This window comes from Tachypleus tridentatus, unplaced genomic scaffold (assembly GCF_004210375.1).
Source record: "Tachypleus tridentatus isolate NWPU-2018 unplaced genomic scaffold, ASM421037v1 Hic_cluster_2, whole genome shotgun sequence".
Lineage (NCBI taxonomy): Eukaryota > Metazoa > Arthropoda > Merostomata > Xiphosura > Limulidae > Tachypleus > Tachypleus tridentatus.
Genome location: NW_027467782.1, coordinates 2683847 through 2709407, shown reverse-complemented (window position 1 = coordinate 2709407; position 25561 = coordinate 2683847). Strand labels below are relative to the sequence as shown.

General features: G+C 46.6%; 1 protein-coding gene and 2 long non-coding RNA genes across 6 annotated transcripts in view; 1 reads left to right on the top strand and 2 right to left on the bottom strand.

Moving 5' to 3' along the window:
- The window catches only part of LOC143243317 (uncharacterized), a 302587-nt gene that overhangs the window by 123593 nt on the left and 153433 nt on the right, over positions 1 to 25561 (top strand). The window lies entirely within an intron of this gene.
- Positions 11739 to 13739, bottom strand: LOC143242639 (uncharacterized). 2 transcript variants are annotated; one of them, XR_013023029.1, is made up of 3 exons: positions 13665 to 13739; positions 13092 to 13317; positions 11739 to 11862 (listed from the first exon to the last, which is right to left on the bottom strand). It is a non-coding gene; the product is annotated as an uncharacterized LOC143242639 (long non-coding RNA). The 2 variants fall into 2 exon arrangements; XR_013023031.1 differs by having other exon boundaries at positions 13092 to 13334; positions 13665 to 13718.
- On the bottom strand, positions 18014 to 20073 carry LOC143242638 (uncharacterized). Of its 2 annotated transcripts, none has more exons than XR_013023027.1 (3): positions 19941 to 20073; positions 19368 to 19593; positions 18014 to 18137 (listed from the first exon to the last, which is right to left on the bottom strand). It is a non-coding gene; the product is annotated as an uncharacterized LOC143242638 (long non-coding RNA). The 2 variants fall into 2 exon arrangements; XR_013023028.1 differs by having other exon boundaries at positions 19368 to 19610; positions 19941 to 20031.

The following is a 25561-nucleotide window of genomic DNA, read 5'->3' as shown; positions in this document are numbered from 1 at the left end:
CTGGCCTGGCCTGACCTGGCCTGGCCTGGCCTGCACCTGGCCTGGCCTGCTCGGCCTGCCTGGCCTGGCCTGGCCTGAAGGCCTGGCCTGAGCCCCTGGCCCCTGGCCTAATGAGCCTGGCCTGGCCTGGCCTGAGCCTGAGCCTGGCCTGCCAGCCCTGAGCCTGAGGCCTGGCCCTGGCCTGTGGCCTGGCCTGGCCTGAGCCTGAGCCTGGCCTGGCCTAGCTGAGGCTGAGCCTCGGCCTGGCCTGGCCTGGCCTGTTTCAGGCCTGGCCTGGCCTGGCCTGAGCCTGGCCCTGAGCCTGGCCCTGCCTGGCCTGAGCCTGACCTGAAGGCCTGACCTGGCCTGGCCTGGCCTGACCGGCCTGAGCCTGGCCTGGGCCTGAATGACCTGGCCTGAGCCCCTGACCTGGCCTGTTCCCTGGCCTGGCCTGGCCTGAGCCTGGCCTGGCCTGGCCTGAGCCTGGCCTGGCCTGACCTGGCCTGGCCTGGCTGACCTGAGGCCTGGCCCTGTTACCTGGCTGAGCCTGGCCTGGCCCCTGGCCTGGCCTGTTCGGCCTGGCCTGAGCCTGGCCTGGCCTGGCCCTGGCCTGGCCCTGGCCTGGCCCCTGAGCCTGGGCCTGGCCTGAGCTGGCCTGGCCTGACCTGGCCCTGGCCTGGCCTGGCCCTGGCCTGGCCTGGCCTGGCCTGGCCTGAAGCCTGGCCTGGCCTGGCCTGAGCCGGCCTGGCCTGAGCCTGGCCTGAGCCTGGCCTGGCCTGGCCTGAGCCTGAGCCTTTTCTGAGCCCTGGCCTGAGCCTGGCCTGGCCTGCCTGGCCTGGCCTGAGCCTGACCTGGCCTTTCAGGCCTGGCCCTGGCCTGGCCTGGCCTGATCGGCCTGGCCTGTTTCGGCCTGAGCCCTGGCCTGACCTGGCCTGGCCCTGGCCTGGCCTGGCCTGGCCTGGGCCTGAGCCTGGCCTGCCCTGGCCTGGCCTGGCCTGAGCCTGGCCTGGCCTGCCTGACCTGGCCTGGCCTGAGCCTGAGGCCTGTTCCTGGCCTGCCTGACCTGGCCTGGCCTGAGCCTGCCTGTTACAAACCTGGCCTGGCCTGGCCTGTTTTCGGCCTGAGCCTGACCTGGCCCTGGCCTGGCCTGGCCTGAGCCTGAGCCTGACCTGAGCCTGGCCTGGCCCTGCCTGGCCTGGCCTGCCCTGGCCTGACCTGGCCTGGCCTGGCCTGGCCTGAGGCCTGAGGCCTGGCCTGGCCCTGGCCTGACTGGCCTGAGCCTGGCCTGACCCTGGCCCCTGGCCTGAGCCTGGCCTGGCCCTGGCCTGGCCTGGCCTGGCCTGAGGCCTGGCCTGGCCTGGCCTGGCCTGGCCCTGGCCTGGCCTGGGCTGGCCTGCCTGCCTGGCCTGGCCTGGCCTGGCCTTTCAGGCCTGGCCTGGCCTGTTCGGCCTGGCCTGGCCCTGGCCTGGCCTGGCCTGGCCTGGCCTGCCTGGCCTGACCTGGCCCTGGCCCCTGGCCTGCCTGGCCTGACCTGGCCGGCCTGGCCCCTGACCTGGCCTGGCCCTGGCCTGGCCTGGCCTGACCTGGCCTGGCCTGAGCCTGAGCCCTGGCCTGGCCTGAGCCTGGCCTGGCCTGGCCTGAGCCTGGCCTGAAGCCTGGCTGGCCTGGCCTGACCTGGCCTGACCTGGCCTGAGCCTGAGCCTGGCCTGGCCTGGCCTGAGGCCTCAGCCTGGCCTGACCCCTGGCCTGTTTCAGCCTGGCCCACCAGCCTGGCCTGAGCCCCTGGCCTGGCCTGGCCTGGCCTGGCCTGGCCTGAGGCCTGAGGCCTGGCCTGGCCTGGCCTGGCCTGGCCTGAGCCTGGCCTGGCCTGGCCTGGCCTGGCCTGGCCTGAGCCTGGCCTGAGCCTGGCCTGAGCCTGGCCTGGCCTGGCCTGGCCTGGCCTGACCTGGCCTGGCCTGGCCTGGCCTGGCCTGAGCCTGGCCTGGCCCTGGCCTGGCCTGGCCTGGCCTGGCCTGGCCTGACTGGCCTGGCCTGAGCCTGGCCCTGGCCTGGCCTGGCCTGAGCCTGGCCTGGCCTGGCCCTGGCCTGGCCTGAGCCCTGGCCTGGCCTGGCCTGAGCCCCTGCCTGGCCTGGCCTGAGCCTGGCCTGGCCTGGCCTGAGCCTGGCCTGAGGCCTGGCCTGAGCCTGACCTGAGCCTGACCTGCCCTGAGCCTGAGCTGGGCCTGGCCTGGCCTGAGCCTGAGCCTGGCCTGGCCTGGCCTGAGCCCTGGCCTGGCCTGGCCTGAGCCTGAGCCCTGAGCCTGGCCTGGCCTGGCCTGGCCTGGCCTGACCTGAGCCTGAGCCTGGCCTGGCCTGCCTGACCCTGGCCTGAGCCTGAGCCTGGCCCTGGCCCCTGGCCTGGCCTGAGCCTGGCCTGGCCTGGCCTGGCCTGAGCCTGGCCCCTGGCCTGGCCTGGCCTGAGCCTGGCCTGGCCTGGCCCTGAGCCCCTGGCCTGGCCTGGCCTGGCCTGGCCTGAGCCTGAGCCTGGCCTGCCTGGCCTGGCCTGAGCCTGACCTGGCCTGGCCCTGGCCTGAGCCTGGCCTGGCCTGGCCTGGCCTGAGCCTGGCCTCAGGCCTGCCTGGCCTGAGCCTGAGCCTGGCCTGGCCTGGCCTGAGCCTGGCCTGAGCCTGAGCCTGGCCTGGCCTGGCCTGAGCCTGGCCCCTGAGCCTGGCCTGGCCTGGCCTGGCCTGGCCTGGCCTGGCCTGAGCCTGGCCTGGCCTGGCCCTGAGCCTGGCCTGGCCTGACCTGGCCTGAGCCTGTTGCCTGGCCTGAGCCTGGCCTGGCCTGGCCTGAGCCCTGGCCTGGCCTGGCCCTGGCCTGGCCTGGCCTGGCCTGGCCTGGCCCTGGCCTGGCCTGACCTGGCCTGAGCCTGGCCTGGCCTGGCCTGGCCTGGCCTGGCCTGGGCCTGACCTGGCCCTGAGCCTGGACCTGGCCTGGCCTGGCCTGGCCTGACCTGGCCTGGCCTGGCCTGAGCCTGGCCTGACCTGGCTGGCCTGGCCTGAGCCTGGACCCTGGCCTGGCCTGGCCTGACCTGGCCTGAGCCTGCCTGAGCCCTGGCCTGGCCTGGCCTGAGCCTGGCCTGAGCCTGGCCTGGCCTGGCCTGGCCTGACCTGAGCCTGGCCTGGCCTGGCCTGAGCCTGGCCTGGCCTGGCCTGGCCTGAGCCTGGCCTGGCCTGGCCTGGCCTGGCCTGAGCCTGGCCTGGCCTGAGCCTGGCCTGGCCTGAGCCTGGCCTGAGCCTGGGCCTGGCCTGACCTGGCCTGGCCTGAGCCCCTGGCCTGGCCTGGCCTGGCCTGGCCTGAGCCTGGCCTGGCCTGAGCCTGGCCTGGCCTGGCCTGGCCTGAGCCTGTGGCCTGGCCTGGCCTGGCCTGAGCCTGGCCTGGCCTGACTGGCCTGGCCTGCCCTGGCCTGGCCTGAGCCTGGCCTGGCCTGGCCTGGCCTGACCTGGCCTGACCTGGCCTGGCCTGATGGCCTGGCCTGGCCTGGCCTGGCCCTGTTGCCTGAGCCTGGCCTGGCCTACTCGGCCTGAGCCTGAGGCCTGACCTGGCCTGGCCTGGCCTGGCCTGGCCTGGCCTGGCCTGACCTGAGCCTGAGCCTGGCCTGGCCCTGAGCCTGGCCTGGCCTGGCCTGACCTGGCCTGGCCTGACCTGGCCTGAGCCTGGCCTGAGCCTGACCTGGCCCTGGGCCTGGCCTGGCCTGGGCCTGGCCTGGCCTGGCCTGGCCTCAGCCTGGCCTGACCTGGCCCTGGCCTGGCCTGAGCCTGGCCTGGCCTGAGCCTGGCCACTGGCCAGCCTGGCCTGGCCTGGCCTGGCCTGGCCTGGCCTGGCCTGGCCTGGCCTGAGCCTGGCCTGGGCCTGGCCTGGCCTGGCCTGAGCCTGGCCTGGCCTGGCCTGACCTGGCCTGAGGCCTGAGACCTGGCCTGGCCTGGCCTGGCCTGACCTGGCCTGGCCTGAGCCTGGCCTGGCCTGGCCTGGCCTGAGCCTGGCCTGGACCTGACCTGGCCTGGCCTGGCCTGGCCTGAGCCTGGCCTGGCCTGAGCCTGGCCTGAGCCTGGCCTGGCCTGGGCCTGGCCTGGCCTGCCTGAGCCTGGCCTGGCCTGACCTGGCCTGGCCTGGCCTGAGGCCTGGCCTGGCCTGGCCTGGCCTGGCCTGGCCTGAGCCTGGCCTGGCCTGGCCTGGCCTGGCCTGGCCTGGCCTGAGCCTGGCCTGGCCTGGCCTGGCCTGGCCTGGCCTGGCCTGGCCTGGCCTGAGCCTGGCCTGACCTCTGGCCTGGCCTGAGCCTGGCCTGGCCTGGCCTGGCCTGGGCCTGACCTGAGCCTGGCCTGGCCTGGCCTGGCCTGGCCTGGGCCTGAGCCTGGCCTGAGCCTGGCCTGGCCTGACCTGAGCCCTGGCCTGGCCCCTGGCCTGGGCCTGAGCCTGAGCCTGGCCTGAGCCTGGCCTGAGCCCTGGCCCTGGCCTGGCCTGACCTGGCCTGGCCTGGCCTGACCTGAGCCCTGAGCCTGGCCTGAGCCCTGGCCTGACCTGGCCTGGCCTGGCCTGGCCTGGCCTGAGCCTGGCCTGCCTGGCCTGGCCTGGCCTGGCCTGGCCTGAGCCTGAGCCTGGCCTGAGCCTGGCCCTGGCCCTGACCTGACCCTGGCCTGAAGCCTGAGCCTGGCCTGGCCTGGCCTGGCCCTGCCTGGCCTGGCCTGAGCCTGGCCTGGCCTGGCCTGAGCCCTGCCTCAGGCCTGAGCCCTGGCCTGGCCTGGCCTGGCCTGGCCTGGGCCTGAGCCTGGCCTGACCCTGGCCCTGGCCTGGCCTGACCTGCCCTGGCCTGGCCCTGAGCCTGGCCTGACCTGGCCCTGGCCTGGCCTGGCCTGAGCCTGGCCTGTTGGCCTGGCCTGGCCTGGCCTGGGCCTGGCCTGGCCTGGCCTGACCTGAGCCCTGGCCTGGCCTGAGCCTGGCCTGAGCCTGAGCCTGGCCTGGCCTGGCCTGAGCCTGGCCTGGCCTGGCCTGGCCTGACCTGGCCTGGGCCTGCCTGGCCTGACCTGGCCCTGAGCCTGGCCTGGCCTGGCCTGCCCTGGCCTGGCCTGGCCTGGCCTGGCCTGAGCCTGGCCTGAGCCTGGCCTGAGCCTGGCCTGGCCTGGCCTGGCCTGGACCCTGGCCTGGCCTGACCTGGCCTGAGCCTGGCCCCTGGCCTGACCTGGCCTGACCCTGGCCTGGCCCTGGCCTGGCCTGGCCTGGCCCTGGCCTGAGCCTGAGCCCTGGCCTGAGCCTGAGGCCTGGCCTGAGCCTGAGCCTGGCCTGGCCTGGCCTGGCCTGGCCTGGCCTGAGGCCTGGCCTGAGCCTGGCCTGGCCTGGCCTGGCCTGCCTGCCTGGCCTGGCCTGGCCTGAGCCTGGCCTGCCTGGCCTGGCCTGGCCTGGCCTGGCCTGAGCCTGGCCTGGCCTGGCCTGAGGCCTGGCCTGGCCTGGCCTGGCCTGAGCCCTGAGCCTGGCCTGGCCTGACCTGGCCTGGCCTGGCCTGGCCTGAGCCTGGCCTGGCCTGGCCTGGCCTGAGCCTGGCCTGGCCTGGCCTGGCCTGGCCTGGCCTGGCCTGGCCTGCCTGGCCTGGCCTGGCCCTGGCCTGGCCTGGCCTGACAGCCCTGGCCTGGCCTGGCCTGAGCCTGTGGACCTGGCCTGATGGCCTGGCCTGAGCCTGGCCCTGGCCTGAGCCTGAGCCTGACCCTGGCCTGGCCTGAGCCTGGCCTGAGCCCTGAGCCTGGACCTGAGCCCTGGCCTGGCCTGAGCCTGGCCTGCCCACAGCCTGGCCTGGCCTGGCCTGAGCCTGACCTGAGCCTGGCCCTGGCCTGGCCTGGCCTGGCCTGGCCTGGCCTGGACTGGCCTGGCCTGGCCTGTTAGCCTGGCCTGGCCTGAGCCTGGCCTGGCCTGCCGGGCCTGACCTGGCCCTGGCCTGGCCTGGCCTGACCTGGCCTGACCTGGCCTGGCCTGGCCTGTTCAGGCCTGAGCCTGGCCCTGACCTGGCCTGGCCTGGGCCCTGGCCTGGCCTGGCCTGAGCCTGAGCCTGGCCTGAGGCCTGGCCTGGCCTGAGCCTGGCCTGGCCTGAGCCTGGCCTGGCCTGAGCCCTGACCTGAGCCTACGGACCTGGCCTGGCCTGGCCTGAGCCTGGCCTGAGCCTGAGCCTGGCCCCTGGGCCTGAGCCTGGCCTGGCCTGAGCTGGCCTGGCCTGGCCCTGGCCTGAGCCTGGCCTGACCTGGCCTGGCCAACCTGGCCTGGCCTGGCCCTGGCCTGTTTCTGCCTGAGCCTGGCCTGGCCTGAGCCTGGCCTGGCCTGAGCCTGGCCTGGCCTGAGCCTGGCCTGAGCCTGGCCTGGCCTGACCCTGACCTGGCCTGGCCTGAGCCCTGGCCTGGCCTGAGCCTGAGCCTGTTTTCAGCCTGAGCCTATTTGGCCTGACCTGAGCCTGGCCTGGCCTGGCCTGGCCTGGCCTGGCCTGGCCCTGGCCTGAGCCTGGCCTGATTGGCCTGACCCTGCCCTGAGCCTGGCCTGAGCCTGAGCCTGAGCCTGGGCCTGTTCGGCCTGTGGCCTGGCCTTGGCCTGGGCCTGGCCTGAGCCTGGCCTGGCCTGGCCTGGGCCTGGCCTGAGCCTGAGCCTGGCCTGACCTGTTCGGCCTGGCCTGGCCTGGCCTGACCTGGCCTGGCCTGGCCTGGCCTGGCCTGGCCTGAGCCTGGCCTGACCTGGCCTGACCTGGCCTGAGCCTGGCCTGACCTGGCCTGGCCTGGCCTGGCCTGAGCCTGGCCTGGCCTGGCCCTGGCCTGAGCCTGGCCTGGCCTGGCCTGGCCTGGCCTGGCCTGAGGCCTGGCCTGGCCTGAGCCTGAGCCCTGGACCCTGGCCTGGCCTGAGCCTGGCCTGGCCTGGCCTGGCCCTGGCCTCCTGGCCTGGCCTGGCCTGGCCTGGCCTGACCTGACCTGGCCTGGCCCTGAGCCTGGCCTGAGCCCTGACCTGAGGCCTGAGCCTGGCCCTGTTGGCCTGGCCTGAGCCTGGCCTGGCCTGGCCTGGCCTGGCCCTGGCCTGAGCCTGACCTGACCCTGGCCCTGTTTTGGCCTGAGCCTGGCCTGAGCCTGACCCTGACCTGGCCTGACCCCTGCCTGAGCCTGGCCCTGGGCCTGGCCTGGCCTGAGCCTGAGCCTGAGCCCTGGCCTGAGCCTGGCCTGGCCTGGCCTGAGCCTGAGCCTGGCCTGACCTGACCTGACCTGTTACCTGGCCTGGCCTGACCTGGCCTGACCTGGCCTGAGCCTGGCCTGAGCCTGGCCTGGCCTGAGCCTGACCTGGCCTGGCCTGGCCTGGCCTGAGCCTGGCCCTGAGCCTGGCCTGGCCTGACCTGGCCTGGCCTGAGCCTGACCTGAGCCTGGCCTGACCTGGCCTGAGCCTGATTGGCCTGGCCTGAGCCTGGCCTGCCTGGCCTGGCCTGACCTGGCCTGACCTGGCCTGAGCCTGGGCCTGGCCTGGCCTGGCCTGGCCCTGGCCCTGGCCTGGCCTGGCCCTGGCCTGGCCTGGCCTGGCCTGAGCCTGGCCTGAGCCTGGCCTGAGCTGCCTGAGCCTGGCCTGACCTGGCCTGGGCCTGAGCCTGGCCTGAGCCTGGCCCTGACCTGGCCTGTTACAGGCCTGGCCTGCCCTGGCCTGGCCTGGCCTGGCCTGACCTGAGGCCTGGCCTGGCCTGGCCTGGCCTGGCCTGGCCCTGGCCTGACCCTGGCCTGGGCCCTGGCCTGGCCTGGCCTGGCCTGAGCCCTGAGCCTGGCCTGAGCCTGGCCTGGCCTGGCCTGGCCTGAGCCTGGCCTGAGCCTGGCCTGAGCCTGGCCTGGCCTGGCTTTCAGGCCTGAGCCTGGCCTGGCCTGGCCTGGCCTGGCCTGACCTGGCCTGGCCTGGCCTGGCCTGGCCTGAGCCTGGCCTGGCCCTGGCCTGGCCCCTGAGCCTGGCCTGAGCCTGGCCTGGCCTGAGCCTGGCCCTGAGGCCTGGCCTGACCTGGCCTGACCCTGGCCTGGCCTGAGCCTGGCCTGAGCCTGGCCCTGGCCTGCCCTGGCCTGGCCTGGAGCCTGGCCTGGCCCTGGCCTGGCCTGACCTGGCCTGGCCTGGCCTGGCCTGGCCTGGCCTGAGCCTGGCCTGGCCTGGCCTGGCCTGGCCTGGCCCCTGGCCTGGCCTGAGCCTGGCCTGGCCTGAGCCTGGCCTGAGCCTGGCCTGGGCCTGGCCTGGCCTGGCCTGGCCCTGGCCCGGCCTGGCCTGAGCCTGAGCCTGGGCCTGGCCTGGCCTGAGCCTGGCCTGGCCTGAGCCTGAAGCCTGGCCTGGCCTGAGCCTGAGCCTGAGCCTGGCCTGGCCTGGCCTGAGGACCCTGGCCTGGCCTGGCCTGGCCTGAGCCTGGCCTGCCTGGCCTGGCCTGGCCTGGCCTGACCTGGCCTGGCCTGGCCTGAGCCTGGCCCTGGCCTGGCCTGGCCTGGCCCTGGCCTGGCCTGGCCTGGCCTGGCCTGGCCTGGCCTGGCCTGGCCTGGCCTGGCCTGGCCTGGCCTGGCCTGAGCCTGGCCTGGCCTGGCCTGGCCTGGCCTGGCCTGGCCTGGCCTGGCCTGACAGCCTGGCCTGAGCCTGGCCTGGCCTGGCCTGGCCTGGCCTGGCCTGGCCTGAGCCTGGCCTGAGCCTGCCTGGCCTGGCCTGGGCCCTGGCCTGGCCTGGCCTGGCCTGAGCCTGGACCCTGGCCTGGCCTGGCCTGGCCTGGCCTGGCCTGGCCTGGCCTGGCCTAACCCTAACCCTAACCCTAACCCTAACCCTAACCCTAACCCTAACCTAACCTAACCTAACCTAACCTAACCTAACCTGGGTACCACAGGCATTTACTTAAACTAGCAAGCAGAATGATAAACCCTTTCTTTTTTCGTTTAGAATACAAATAAAAGGACAAATTTATTTTATTCAGTATTGACAACCATCATGGTGGATGGCACAGAGAGAAATCCTAGATTAAAAGTGGCAAAGTCAGTAAGCCGTGGAAGAAATATTTAATTACAGAAAACACAGTAGTGGACCTAGCCGAAAGAGAGCTGCAAAGTAAATTGATGGTATTTTGGATTGGTATAAGAAAGCTAATTCTGTCAGCAATCCTAATGAATCATATGAGCTATAGTGCTCTCTGAACAATTGAACAATGAATTCTGAGATTACAGAACTGGTAATCAGTGGATCCACAATCAAATGATGTGGCAAATGAGAAACCAAAGAATGGACCTTGAATGCCATAGCCACTGCAAATATGGACCAAAGACTGCTGTTTATCCCTTAACAGCATTTCATAATACCATTTGTGAAAATACTAATAGATACTTTAAATATTATGTTATATTTATGAGCATCTACTGACATGGGTTTTAGGGTAAGACAACATATAAAATAGACATGATATAGAGAAACAACTGAAGCAAATTTTTTTAAAAATGTTTTTATTAGGTTGTCCAGACATAAATGTCGGAATTCTCACGATGACATTTAGAAGCTGAAAGGGCAGATAAACTGGCCAATGATACTTTCACTGGAGGCAATCTGAGGCCAGATTGGGAAGACTTCATAGGAGTACAGAAAGGTTAAAAAAACAGTGATAGAAAGATTTCCGAAATTAGATTCTCTAAAAAAATATAGAAGAAAGTTTCGATTTAAGGGAAAGAGCGTTAGACATACAATCAAGATATTGGAGTACAAATCGATGGCTGCTAAAGACAGGTACTGAATGTCCATTAGAATGTCACAAGTGTAAAGATAACAGTACTTTAACCAAGTAACTTGTAGTTTGATAATCAACCATGGCAAAACGGTTATAATAATTTAATAATAAAGGTGATAGATTACCACCATTAATGAGTGGAATGATGCGAACAAAAATAGTCCTACTATTATGTAACTTTTCCTAAACTGAAGGAAACTTATTCGTGTCTGATGACGTGTGACATCAAGTAGGAGTATATTATGAACTGTAACTAGAAATAAACGACCTAAAAATATAAATATTTGTTATTCGTTTTTCGAGGGACGTTCAGTGTTTCGTTTTACAACTTCACGAACATCCAACTAAAAGTGTAACTGAAGAATTTTGCTGTCAGTTATGGTTAGTGGTTTACTTGAATATTCATTGAGAAGCTGTAAAGAAAACGTTGAATTTAGAATTAAAGAAATGTAATAAATGTCGGTGTTTGAAGATTTATAATATCAAAATGTCTTTCAAATGCCACTCTGCACTACAGGAGTTAAATATTGGTAACTGACTCATCCGCAGACAAGGATGCGATTGTTGGATATCTGCAACTTCTAATCATAGATTAACAGCAATGATCCGCATTTGGATATTCATTATTCTTAAATGGAGGAAATAAGACTTAATAATAATAACAATAAACTCAGTTATTTGTTTTTTTTTTATTCAAAATGGGGTAGGTTACTGAAAACACTATTCTGATGTGTTTGTGCTGTAAATGCCAAAATTAGGTAAATTAGTAGATATCCATTTCAGAGATAATCGTTTTCAAAGCGGAAAAGCAGCTCGAAGAATAGCTTTGATTTTAAAGTACAAAACTTTAACTTATAGTTACATCATTTATGGACAGATATTAGGTTTCATTAGAGTTTTGGACACAGGAGTTCAAACCCTTTCGATTGATGTATTTCACCATGTACAAGATTGTTTCATAGATTAATTTCCAATAATCATATCAAAATAAATTACATTTGAAGATTGGCTTGTAAAACCTTGATGAAAAATAAAATAGAATCATCCACACGCAATATCCACGTTTGGAATTGATGGTACAAGTATAGTTGTCACGCTTGGTATTGGTGGTACAAATATAGCTAACACGCCTGGTATTGCTGGTGCAAGTAAAGCTAACACGTCTGGTATTGCTGGTACAAGTATAGCTAACACGTCTGGTATTGCTAGTACAAGTATAGCTAACATGCCTGGTATTGCTGGTACAAGTATAGTTAACACACCTGTTATTGGTGGTACAAATATAGCTAACACGCCTGGTATTGCTGGTACAAGTATAGCTAAATATAGGAAACGAGAATATAAGGTAACTTAATGTAATTCACTGTAATCCTGTTTAAAATAATTTCTGGTACTAAGGCTATTGAGGATTCCCTCTTGTTTTAGGTTTGTATGACCTTGTTGTATAGATCACTAGATCTAAAGTTTAGTGCTTCTTGCAGTTTTGCCACCAAAGAATATAAGTATAGGAGTGCCCTGAAGAAGTCCTACACATGAAACGTTTAGTAACAAACAAAATTTATCATTCAGGGAATTATGGTCCTTATAATATAAGTAACGTTTTGTTTCTCTATTAAATATACCTTATATAAATCTTAGTTTTTGTGTCATTTAAAATATTTCTTATGTTTGTTAGTGTTAACATTTGCGATGTTCTTGGTAAATACAGTTTTATTAAACACGAAATATAAGTACATTATTAAAGGTTTATAAAAATATGATTTTTATATTCTCAGATTATCTTTTCGTACTACGTCAATGAAGAAGTGAATAATAATAGAGAAAACGTTATTTAAAAAATAAAGTATCGCAGACTTTTATACATGTTTAAAGCAAGGAACATTTGTAGTGAGAAAGTGAAACCATATTTTAAAGTAATGATACAATTACTGTACAGAAACCGTTTACTTTTTTTATGAAAATTATTAAGAAATTACGAACTGAATGCTAGAAATATATCATAAGGTATGTTTATTTTTATCTGAAATCAAGAAACACGAACAAAGATAACCCAAGACTTTCACCACAATTTAACATTTGGTATCCGTCATTCGATTCTTCATCAGTAACCATGGCCACTAAAAGAAAAAAATGAAACATCGTTACACATCATTTATTAATGTAAACTTTCATATGTTTATAAACATTAGTTGTTAAATTTATTGTATTGTGCAGACAGTGACAGTAGTGTGTGAACACTAGTTGTGAAACGTCTGGTATTGTTATAGAGATTCGTCGTATTATGTGAACGCTAGTTTTGAAACTACTGGAATCAATGTGGACAATTATTGTAGGTAACATGACGTTCTGGACCAACATGGGGCCTATTGGTCTATTTAGGCTGCTATACTCTCTAAAATAGAATAACACTGCACAACAAAGTTTTTGCTTCTTGAACACTGTTGGGTGTTCCTTATATATTTTTGGCTGCTGATCACGAAAGTCACATCCAAATTTGCTCATCACATACCGTTTCATCGAAATCTTCAGTTTCACCAGGACATTGCTACAATGGAAAACGATATCAGGGCAACTGGAATCCGTCAATGCTTGCTGACTGCTACTGAACACTGCAACGTGATGCACCGGACATTGAATACAAACGAACATCGGGAGCAAAACACTTTTAATTATGTTGAACTTAATAGCGTATTAAAACATAAACGCAATTAAACATGTTATTACTGGTAAACAGTTAACTGTCTATTTCTCAGAGTCTTGAACGTGATGAAGCAAACCTAAAACTATATTTGTGCATACCCACCAAGTACCTGTCACAATCAGCAAAAAACTTTTCAAAAGATTCTTGTGCAGTGTAACATTAAAGTCAGTCATTATGAATCATTCACCTATCAAATTTTCACTCAAACTTATTCAAATTTACTACCTTTACAAACTGTGAAGACAACTCACACCATAGATCAACAATTGTTGTTGTAGACAATAACTTTATTCTGTGAAGACGTGATTTCTAGCCAATGATGTAGACATTTATCGTATTTTACTGACAAATCAGACAACCTGTGTTTACTAAGACTTTGTAAGAAGATCCTAAAGTTACATTGACTATTGTACATGAAAATAATAATGAAGCTCTTCCAAGTATAAATTACTGGTGTAAAATAATTAAACATTATGTTAACTATTTCACATTTAATGTTTGGTATTTGTTAACATGTTTGCTATATTAATGATTTCATGGTATTACCTGACAAATGTATGTAACATGTAAGGAGATGTAGTTGGAGAAAGGTTATATATGTCTTCAAATCAAATCAAATGAAAATAATATAGCTTTAACACTTACTGTCCACCATGATGTCCGCCGTATCCACCATAATGTCCCCCGTATCCACCATGATGTCCACCATATCCACCATGATGCCCCCCGTATCCACCATGATGTCCCCCATATCCACCATGATGCCCTCCGTATCCGCCACCATATCTACCGGCCCCTACTACACTCAGTACTACCAAAAGAGCCACCAGTCCCACCAATAGTACACATTTTGTATTCATATTTGTAAGATCTATAAACAAAAGATTACTGAAAATAATAAACACATTGTCACAATTTTACTGTTGGATAATGTTAAAACTGCTGAAGATTCCTTTGTATTATTAGTTAGTGTGTAGATCTAGGGTTAACTAAATAGATAGGAACAAACGTATGTTTAAAGTTAAGATATGTAAGAAGTATAGGTATATTATAACGTCTTATATATAAATAATAAACGAATCAGCCCTGCAGTAACACAAACATAACATTGTTATAATATCTAAGACTAACTTAACTGTTCAGTTGTATAAATAATTCCTGCTCTGTTCTTGATGTAAAGAAACATATAACGATGAATAAAGACAAAATATAACTTACCAAACACAACACTACTGACACCTCTCTTGTTCTAAACTTGATAACAAATCTGTGTGATCGTTCTATATATACCTGTTTTAATATTACTGTAATACTAGGTGTTGGTTTGCATGTGGTAATGAAAAGCCAAGATTTCAACACAAAAAGAGACCACAGATATGCACCTTTGGTTTTTCCATCTTGTACTCCGAGGCATATTTTTATTTTATTTTTTTAATTGTGTTTGTTTGTGTTTGAATTGCGCATAAAGCGACTCGAGGGCTATCTGTGCTAGCCGTCCCTAATTTAGCAGTGTAAGACTAGAGGGAAGGCAGCTAGTCATCAACACATTCTGATCCATGTCAGTTCTTATTGTTCCCTTTAATAACTATTACAATAAAAACTGACACATTTTAAACAATGTCAGTTCTTATTGTTTTTTTAATAACTATTACGTTAAAAATAGACACATTCTAAACAATGTCAGTTCTTATCGTTCCCTTTAATAACTATTACAATAAAAACTGACACATTCTAAACAATGTCAGTTCTTATCGTTCCCTTTAATAACTATTACGTTAAAACTAACACATTCTAAACAATGTCAGTTCTTATCGTTCCCTTTAATAACTATTACAATAAAATCTTACACATTCTAAACAATATCAGTTCTTATCGTTCCCTTTAATTACTATTACAATAAAAACTGACACATTCTAATAAATGTCAATTCTTATTTTTCCCTTTAATAAATATTCCGGTAAAAATTGGTACAGTATTTTAATAAGTGCTCTAAAGGTTTTGGTTTGTAATTTGGTTTTTGTACTTGATGTTGGTTTACCTGTTCTAGGGAAAGTCCTAAATTGCATCTAAGGAAATGATGACGAGGGCTTGTCCATGAAAATAACGGTCTGCTGTTCACCCACTAGTTTTTTCTTCATTTTATGGGCTGATATGTGTTTTAAAAAACAAGAAACCTTGTATTCAGCTGGATAATACATGTCATTAAAAGGAAATATTCGTAACTGGATCGACTATACTTTATCATAACCTATTTTAATGTGAACAATGTCAGAATGAACTTTGTTACTGAAACATTTTAATATTTTCTCTCGAATATTAATTTTTTTAATGTCAGAATTTTACAAATTGGCGTCGTTTGTATCTTTGACGTGTTATTAACAAATTAAAATAAAGAAGTTAATAAGGAGTATACTATTGTATACCTAACCTAACCTAACCTAACCTAACCTAACCTAACCTAACCTAACCTAACCTAACCTAACCTAACCTAACCTAACCTAACCTAACCTAACCTAACCTAACCTAACCTAAACCTAAACCTAAACCTAAACCTAAACCTAAACCTAAACCTAAACCTAAACCTAAACCTAAACCTAACCTAACCTAACCTAACCTAACCTAACCTAACCTAACCTAACCTAACCTAACCTAACCTAACCTAACCTAACCTAACCTAACCTAAGTACCACAGGCATTTACTTAAACTAGCAAGCAGAATGATAAACCCTTTCTTTTTTTCGTTAGAATACAAATAAAAGGACAAATTTATTTTATTCAGTATTGACAACCATCATGGTGGATGGCACAGAGAGAAATCCTAGATTAAAAGTGGCAAAGTCAGTAAGCCGTGGAAGAAATATTTAATTACAGAAAACACAGTAGTGGACCTAGCCGAAAGAGAGCTGCAAAGTAAATTGATGGTATTTTGGATTGGTATAAGAAAGCTAATTCTGTCAGCAATCCTAATGAATCATATGAGCTATAGTGCTCTCTGAACAATTGAACAATGAATTCTGAGATTACAGAACTGGTAATCAGTGGATCCACAATCAAATGATGTGGCAAATGAGAAACCAAAGAATGGACCTTGAATGCCATAGCCACTGCAAATATGGACCAAAGACTGCTGTTTATCCCTTAACAGCATTTCATAATACCATTTGTGAAAAATACTAATAGATACTTTTAAATATTATGTTATATTTATGAGCATCTACTGACATGGGTTTTAGGGTAAGACAACATATAAAATAGACATGATATAGAGAAACAACTGAAGCAAATTTTTTTAAAAATGTTTTATTAGGTTGTCCAGACATAAATGTCGGAATTCTCACGATGACATTTAGAAGCTGAAAGGGCAGATAAACTGGCCAATGATACTTTCACTGGAGGCAATCTGAGGCCAGATTGGGAAGACTTCATAGGAGTACAGAAAGGTTAAAAAAACAGTGATAGAAAGATTTCCGAAATTAGATTCTCTAAAAAATATAGAAGAAAGTTTCGATTTAAGGAAAGAGCGTTAGACATACAATCAAGATATTGGAGTACAAATCGATGGCTGCTAAAGACAGGTACTGAATGTCCATTAGAATGTCACAAGTGTAAAGATAACAGTACTTTAACCAAGTAACTTGTAGTTTGATAATCAACCATGGCAAAACGGTTATAATAATTTAATAATAAAGGTGATAGATTACCACCATTAATGAGTGGAATGATGCGAACAAAAATAGTCCTACTATTATGTAACTTTTCCTAAACTGAAGGAAACTTATTCGTGTCTGATGACGTGTGACATCAAGTAGGAGTATATTATGAACTGTAACTAGAAATAAACGACCTAAAATATAAATATTTGTTATTCGTTTTTCGAGGGACGTTCAGTGTTTCGTTTTACAACTTCACGAACATCCAACTAAAAGTGTAACTGAAGAATTTTGCTGTCAGTTATGGTTAGTGGTTTACTTGAATATTCATTGAGAAGCTGTAAAGAAAACGTTGAATTTAGAATTAAAGAAATGTAATAAATGTCGGTGTTTGAAGATTTATAATATCAAAATGTCTTTCAAATGCCACTCTGCACTACAGGAGTTAAATATTGGTAACTGACTCATCCGCAGACAAGGATGCGATTGTTGGATATCTGCAACTTCTAATCATAGATTAACAGCAATGATCCGCATTTGGATATTCATTATTCTTAAATGGAGGAAATAAGACTTAATAATAATAACAATAAACTCAGTTATTTGTTTTTTTTATTCAAAATGGGGGTAGGTTACTGAAAACACTATTCTGATGTGTTTGTGCTGTAAATGCCAAAATTAGGTAAATTAGTAGATATCCATTTCAGAGATAATCGTTTTCAAAGCGGAAAAGCAGCTCGAAGAATAGCTTTGATTTTAAAGTACAAAACTTTAACTTATAGTTACATCATTTATGGACAGATATTAGGTTTCATTAGAGTTTTGGACACAGGAGTTCAAACCCTTTCGATTGATGTATTTCACCATGTACAAGATTGTTTCATAGATTAATTTCCAATAATCATATCAAAAATAAATTACATTTGAAGATTGGCTTGTAAAAACCTTGATGAAAAATAAAATAGAATCATCCACACGCAATATCCACGTTTGGAATTGATGGTACAAGTATAGTTGTCACGCTTGGTATTGGTGGTACAAATATAGCTAACACGCCTGGTATTGCTGGTGCAAGTAAAGCTAACACGTCTGGTATTGCTGGTACAAGTATAGCTAACACGTCTGGTATTGCTAGTACAAGTATAGCTAACATGCCTGGTATTGCTGGTACAAGTATAGTTAACACACCTGTTATTGGTGGTACAAATATAGCTAACACGCCTGGTATTGCTGGTACAAGTATAGCTAAATATAGGAAACGAGAATATAAGGTAACTTAATGTAATTCACTGTAATCCTGTTTAAAATAATTTCTGGTACTAAGGCTATTGAGGATTCCCTCTTGTTTTAGGTTTGTATGACCTTGTTGTATAGATCACTAGATCTAAAGTTTAGTGCTTCTTGCAGTTTTTGCCACCAAAGAATATAAGTATAGGAGTGCCCTGAAGAAGTCCTACACATGAAACGTTTAGTAACAAACAAAATTTATCATTCAGGGAATTATGGTCCTTATAATATAAGTAACGTTTTGTTTCTCTATTAAATATACCTTATATAAATCTTAGTTTTTGTGTCATTTAAAATATTTCTTATGTTTGTTAGTGTTAACATTTGCGATGTTCTTGGTAAATACAGTTTTATTAAACACGAAATATAAGTACATTATTAAAGGTTTATAAAAATATGATTTTTTATATTCTCAGATTATCTTTTCGTACTACGTCAATGAAGAAGTGAATAATAATAGAGAAAACGTTATTTAAAAATAAAGTATCGCAGACTTTTATACATGTTTAAAGCAAGGAACATTTGTAGTGAGAAAGTGAAACCATATTTTAAAGTAATGATACAATTACTGTACGAAACCGTTTACTTTTTATGAAAATTATTAAGAAATTACGAACTGAATGCTAGAAATATATCATAAGGTATGTTTATTTTTATCTGAAATCAAGAAACACGAACAAAGATAACCCAAGACTTTCACCACAATTTAACATTTGGTATCCGTCATTCGATTCTTCATCAGTAACCATGGCCACTAAAAGAAAAAAATGAAACATCGTTACACATCATTTATTAATGTAAACTTTCATATGTTTATAAACATTAGTTGTTAAATTTATTGTATTGTGCAGACAGTGACAGTAGTGTGTGAACACTAGTTGTGAAACGTCTGGTATTGTTATAGAGATTCGTCGTATTATGTGAACGCTAGTTTTGAAACTACTGGAATCAATGTGGACAATTATTGTAGGTAACATGACGTTCTGGACCAACATGGGGCCTATTGGTCTATTTAGGCTGCTATACTCTCTAAAATAGAATAACACTGCACAACAAAGTTTTGCTTCTTGAACACTGTTGGGTGTTCCTTATATATTTTTGGCTGCTGATCACGAAAGTCACATCCAAATTTGCTCATCACATACCGTTTCATCGAAATCTTCAGTTTCACCAGGACATTGCTACAATGGAAAAACGATATCAGGGCAACTGGAATCCGTCAATGCTTGCTGACTGCTACTGAACACTGCAACGTGATGCACCGGACATTGAATACAAACGAACATCGGGAGCAAAACACTTTTAATTATGTTGAACTTAATAGCGTATTAAAAACATAAACGCAATTAAACATGTTATTACTGGTAAACAGTTAACTGTCTATTTCTCAGAGTCTTGAACGTGATGAAGCAAACCTAAAACTATATTTGTGCATACCCACCAAGTACCTGTCACAATCAGCAAAAACTTTTCAAAAAGATTCTTGTGCAGTGTAACATTAAAGTCAGTCATTATGAATCATTCACCTATCAAATTTTCACTCAAACTTATTCAAATTTACTACCTTTACAAACTGTGAAGACAACTCACACCATAGATCAACAATTGTTGTTGTAGACAATAACTTTATTCTGTGAAGACGTGATTTCTAGCCAATGATGTAGACATTTATCGTATTTTACTGACAAATCAGACAACCTGTGTTTACTAAGACTTTGTAAGAAGATCCTAAAGTTACATTGACTATTGTACATGAAAATAATAATGAAGCTCTTCCAAGTATAAATTACTGGTGTAAAATAATTAAACATTATGTTAACTATTTCACATTTAATGTTTGGTATTTGTTAACATGTTTGCTATATTAATGATTTCATGGTATTACCTGACAAATGTATGTAACATGTAAGGAGATGTAGTTGGAGAAAGGTTATATATGTCTTCAAATCAAATCAAATGAAAATAATATAGCTTTAACACTTACTGTCCACCATGATGTCCGCCGTATCCACCATAATGTCCCCCGTATCCACCATGATGTCCACCATATCCACCATGATGCCCCCCGTATCCACCATGATGTCCCCCATATCCACCATGATGCCCTCCGTATCCGCCACCATATCTACCGGCCCCTACTACACTCAGTACTACCAAAAGAGCCACCAGTCCCACCAATAGTACACATTTTGTATTCATATTTGTAAGATCTATAAACAAAAGATTACTGAAAATAATAAACACATTGTCACAATTTTACTGTTGGATAATGTTAAAACTGCTGAAGATTCCTTTGTATTATTAGTTAGTGTGTAGATCTAGGGTTAACTAAATAGATAGGAACAAACGTATGTTTAAAGTTAAGATATGTAAGAAGTATAGGTATATTATAACGTCTTATATATAAATAATAAACGAATCAGCCCTGCAGTAACACAAACATAACATTGTTATAATATCTAAGACTAACTTAACTGTTCAGTTGTATAAATAATTCCTGCTCTGTTCTTGATGTAAAGAAACATATAACGATGAATAAAGACAAAATATAACTTACCAAACACAACACTACTGACACCTCTCTTGTTCTAAACTTGATAACAAATCTGTGTGTGATCGTTCTATATATACCTGTTTTAATATTACTGTAATACTAGGTGTTGGTTTGCATGTGGTAATGAAAAGCCAAGATTTCAACACAAAAAGAGACCACAGATATGCACCTTTGGTTTTCCATCTTGTACTCGAGGCATATTTTTATTTTATTTTTTTTAATTGTGTTTGTTTGTGTTTGAATTGCGCATAAAGCGACTCGAGGGCTATCTGTGCTAGCCGTCCCTAATTTAGCAGTGTAAGACTAGAGGGAAGGCAGCTAGTCATCAACACATTCTGATCCATGTCAGTTCTTATTGTTCCCTTTAATAACTATTACAATAAAAACTGACACATTTTAAACAATGTCAGTTCTTATTGTTTTTTTAATAACTATTACGTTAAAAATAGACACATTCTAAACAATGTCAGTTCTTATCGTTCCCTTTAATAACTATTACAATAAAAACTGACACATTCTAAACAATGTCAGTTCTTATCGTTCCCTTTAATAACTATTACGTTAAAACTAACACATTCTAAACAATGTCAGTTCTTATCGTTCCCTTTAATAACTATTACAATAAAATCTTACACATTCTAAACAATATCAGTTCTTATCGTTCCCTTTAATTACTATTACAATAAAAACTGACACATTCTAATAAATGTCAATTCTTATTTTTCCCTTTAATAAATATTCCGGTAAAAATTGGTACAGTATTTTAATAAGTGCTCTAAAGGTTTTGGTTTGTAATTTGGTTTTTGTACTTGATGTTGGTTTACCTGTTCTAGGGAAAGTCCTAAATTGCATCTAAGGAAATGATGACGAGGGCTTGTCCATGAAAATAACGGTCTGCTGTTCACCCACTAGTTTTTTCTTCATTTTATGGGCTGATATGTGTTTTAAAAAACAAGAAACCTTGTATTCAGCTGGATAATACATGTCATTAAAAGGAAATATTCGTAACTGGATCGACTATACTTTATCATAACCTATTTTAATGTGAACAATGTCAGAATGAACTTTGTTACTGAAACATTTTAATATTTTCTCTCGAATATTAATTTTTTTAATGTCAGAATTTTACAAATTGGCGTCGTTTGTATCTTTGACGTGTTATTAACAAATTAAAATAAAGAAGTTAATAAGGAGTATACTATTGTTGTGGTTTATGTGTTTAACAACACATGTTTACAAGAGCCATTACTATATAGAACAGTTAGCCTGACTCATAACAGTAAGAAACAGAAGAGTTATTAACATTCATATGAACAGTGACATTAAAAACAAAACTGTGATGGTTGTTTTCGTGCAGTTTAAAATATGTTTGTTTCTTATCAGGAATAAAGTTTTTGGTTGTTGTTATATACACTGAATTATTTAAAAATATGTTTGTTTTTACAACTAATGTCTCTGGTTGTTGTCATACTATATTATTTTAAAAAAGTTTTTTCTTATTATAACTAAAGTTATTGGTTGATGTTATAAGTTATACAGTAGGTTATTTAAAAATACGTTTGTTTTTTCATTGTAATTAAAGTTTTTGGTTGTTGTTATAAGTTTAACACTAGGTTATTTAAAAATTTGTTTGTTTTTTATTACAACTAAAGTTTTTGATTGTTGTTATAAGTTACAGACTAGATTATTTGATATTACGTATTCATTACGATAGTTTAAAAGAACATTTGTAATATATATTATCGTCTAATGTAAATTATGTTTCTAAAATTGCATTCAAAGTTTCTTTATTTCTTCCTTTGAAAACTAAACTGGAAATTGCGCTATTTCCATCATATTTACGGCTGCTAATCGCGTTCCGAACTTGAGGATTGTAATTCCGTGAAGTTACTGTTGATCTACAAGGCGAATTCACCTGATGGATTTCGTGACGGATCAGTTCATTACGTACATGGATGTTCATAAGAAATACGTAATAAATTTACTTGTTATTTATATGGTTTAACTTTTCTCAATAATTACCAAATTTTGAAATAAATGGAATTTTGAAAATTTTTGGTGGGGTCTTTTAAGTGTATTTTACGGATATATTGAAAAAATTAACTAGTTAAATAAATGTTTTGGATACATTTTTCATCGTTGAAAAATGATTTTAAACCAGAAAAGATGTGACAGTGAAGTCAATTTGAAAGACTTCATACAATTTATATTCGCTGCTTTTAATATTCCTACAGCTCTTGGTTTGTTATGTTTATAAACATTGCGGGTAGTTTGTAATATTATTTTATCTCTGTTAGTTTCAGATTTCTACCTTTATGGAATTTTGATTTTATAAGTAACTAAACACGACTATGTCTACAAATTATCTATATAGTTTTGTATTTTATAGATTTGTTAGCCGCTTCACAGCCGCTCATACAACGACTCTCAGTTTTTCAAGAACAAACTTTCAGTTACGACTTCCGTCATCACTTGACCGATTTGGAATCTAAGTACAGTTATAGATTCAGAAGTTCAAACCTTGTCGATCGATATATTTGAATATTCCTGTACAATGATTCTACGTAAGAGAACTGATATTAATTGCGCAAGTATAGTGAAAAGAAAGAAAAATAGGTTAGTCAAATTAATTTATTCTTATCGCGTCTAAAGGAAGTTCAAGTATAACAACGATTGAGGATTCCCTCTTGTTTTAATTTTGTATGACCTTGTTGTATAAACCTTTAATTATAAAGTGTTGACCTTTTCTACTGTCATTGCATCGCCGGGAAAGACCATGAAAAGTGACCACAGATATTCAACGTTTGGTTTTCCCTGATCTGCCCTCCAGCGGCATGTCCTCCATCTCACACCGCTTTAAACCGGCTACCGATACCTCTGGTGGGCAAAGCACAGATAGCCCATTGTGTAGCTTGGTGCTTAATTCCAAACAGAGACAAACAACGTTGCCTGGTTTACCCTAAGGCGACATTTTTTTCCTTTTCACTTTTAATTGTCTGTGACTGGCTGGCCTCAAAAGATATTATTTTGTGTGTGTAGCTGAGAGAATACCTATCGGTTATCTCATAATAATGTCACACAAAAGAATTATAGATGTCAGTGTAACAACTATTTTGTAATCCATATTTTTGTATTTTTTATACGTTTTTGTTGAAGTAAAAACCTCAATTGATCATATTCAAAATAAAATTTGGAAACTTCAATTGTTTAGAATGTATCAGTATTTATTGTTCCCTTTAATAACTATTACAATAAAAACTTACACAATCTAAACAATGTCAGTTTTTATTGTTCCCTTTAATAACTATTACAATAAAAACTTACACAATCTAAACAATGTCAGTTTTTATTGTTCCCTTTAATAACTATTACAATAAAAACTTACACATTCTAATCAATGTTAGTTTTTATTGTTCCCTTTAATAACTATTACAATAAAAACTTACACATTCTAATCAATGTTAGTTTTTATTGTTCCCTTTAATAACTATTACATTAAAAACTCACACATTCTAAACAATCTCAGTTCTTATTGTTCCCTTTAATAACTATTACAATAAAAACTTACACATTCTAAACAATGCTAGTTTTTATTGTTCCCTTTAATAACTATTACATTAAAACCTCACACATTCTAAACAATGTCAGTTCTTATTGTTCCCTTTAATAACTATTACATTAAAACCTCACACATTCTAAACAATGTCAGTTTTTATTGTTCCCTTTAATAACTGTTACAATAAAAACTTACACATTCTAAACAATGTCAGTTTTTATTGTTCCCTTTAATAGCTATTAATGGAATGGCTATTAACATTTACTATTAAAACAGAGAACAACGTTTCGACCAACTTAGGCCATATTCAGTTTAAAACAAATACGTGGGCCCGGCATGGCCAAGCGCGTTAAGGCGTGGGACTCGTAATCCGAGGGTAGCGGGTTCGTGCCCGAGTCGCGCCAAACATGCTCGCCCTCCCATCCGTGGGGGCGTTATAATGTTACGGTCAATCCTACTATTCGTTGGTAAAAGAGTAGCCCAAGAGTTGGCGGTGGGTGGTGATTACTAGCTGCCTTCCCTCTAGTCTTATACTGCTAAATTAGTGACGGCTAGCAAAAATAGCCCTCGAGTAGATTTGTGCGACATTCCAAACAACAAATAGGTTTTTTTAAACAACTATAAATGTTGTAACTTGTAATAAAATGAAACCTTCAGAGTGTAGTGTTTTTAAATGCAATTTGATGATTACAAGATAAATATCTCTTCAACACGTTTAGTATTTTCTTGTGATATCTATATATGTACATATTAACTATATGTCTGTTACTGTTTACGGTATAAAGTAACTTCTCTAAGATTTATAATTTTCAATATCTTATCATTATTTGTTGTTTATATAGTCTGGGTTGTACAAGTGGTCGGACCAATACCAGTGTTGAAGTTGTGATAAAAACAAAAAGATTAGTAATGGTGTAGTTGATTTTTAGTTGTGATAATATGGGGAAATTTGGTAATAGTGTAGTTGAGGTCATTGTTGTGCTAGTAATGGAAAGATAAGTAATAGCGTAGCGAAATAACTATGAATTATGATTATGTTATAAATATTAATATGATCTATGGAAATATAAAAGGTGGTTAATTACAAAATATTGTTCAAAGTTAACATCTTAAAAAGTAACATAAACTATAAAGGATGTAACAGTAAAGTTGTTTGTATCATTTGTTGTTGGTTTCTATCTCTCTCGATCTAACATATTAATAGACTGTATTAAAGATTCAAAACAACTTTATGTTATCTGTTAAAAAGAAACTTATTTTTTACGTAATAATAACAGAAAACACATGAAATGTTTTATAGGCGATAGTGAAACGAAATATACATAATTTAAAAGGAAACTTTTCTAAAAACACAATTAAAATGAACACGCCATTAAAATCGTCACACAATAAATAGTTGCTGTAAAAACGTCTCTACATGTGTTTTTTTTTCGATGTTCTGGACACCATCTTTATAAGTAAAATTAAGACATGGCTGGGACTTATTTACTTACATAATCACTTACAACTCTCAAGACTAAAATAGATACAATATAAAATAATGATAAACAGTAATTTAAAGAATTCCTTTTGTGTATGTTCTAACTTACATTGACCAAACGTGTAGAAATATAAAATTCATGATCAATGAATAAAAGAACGTTGTAGAAAGATATGAATAAATAAATCGATATCTTTAGAACATGTGAAGAAAAACATTTTATATTAGAGACTGTAGCAACATCTTATATTGTAGATTGTAATAACATGTTATATTGTAGATTGTTGTAACACCCTATATATAGGCTGTAGTAACACTTTGTATTGTAGATTGTAATAACATGTTATATTGTAGATTGTAATAACATCTTATATTGTGGACTGTAGTAACACCTTATATTGTAGACTGTAGTAATACCTTACATTGCAGACTGTAGTAACATCTTATATTGTAGTAACACCAAGTTCATAATACAGGTGTGACTGAAAACTGAATTGAATATCAGAATTGATATTGATAAACAAATATATCGTATTTAAAGAAGGAAGTTGGTCTAGGTTTAGGAACACTAAAGTATTGAACAGAGTT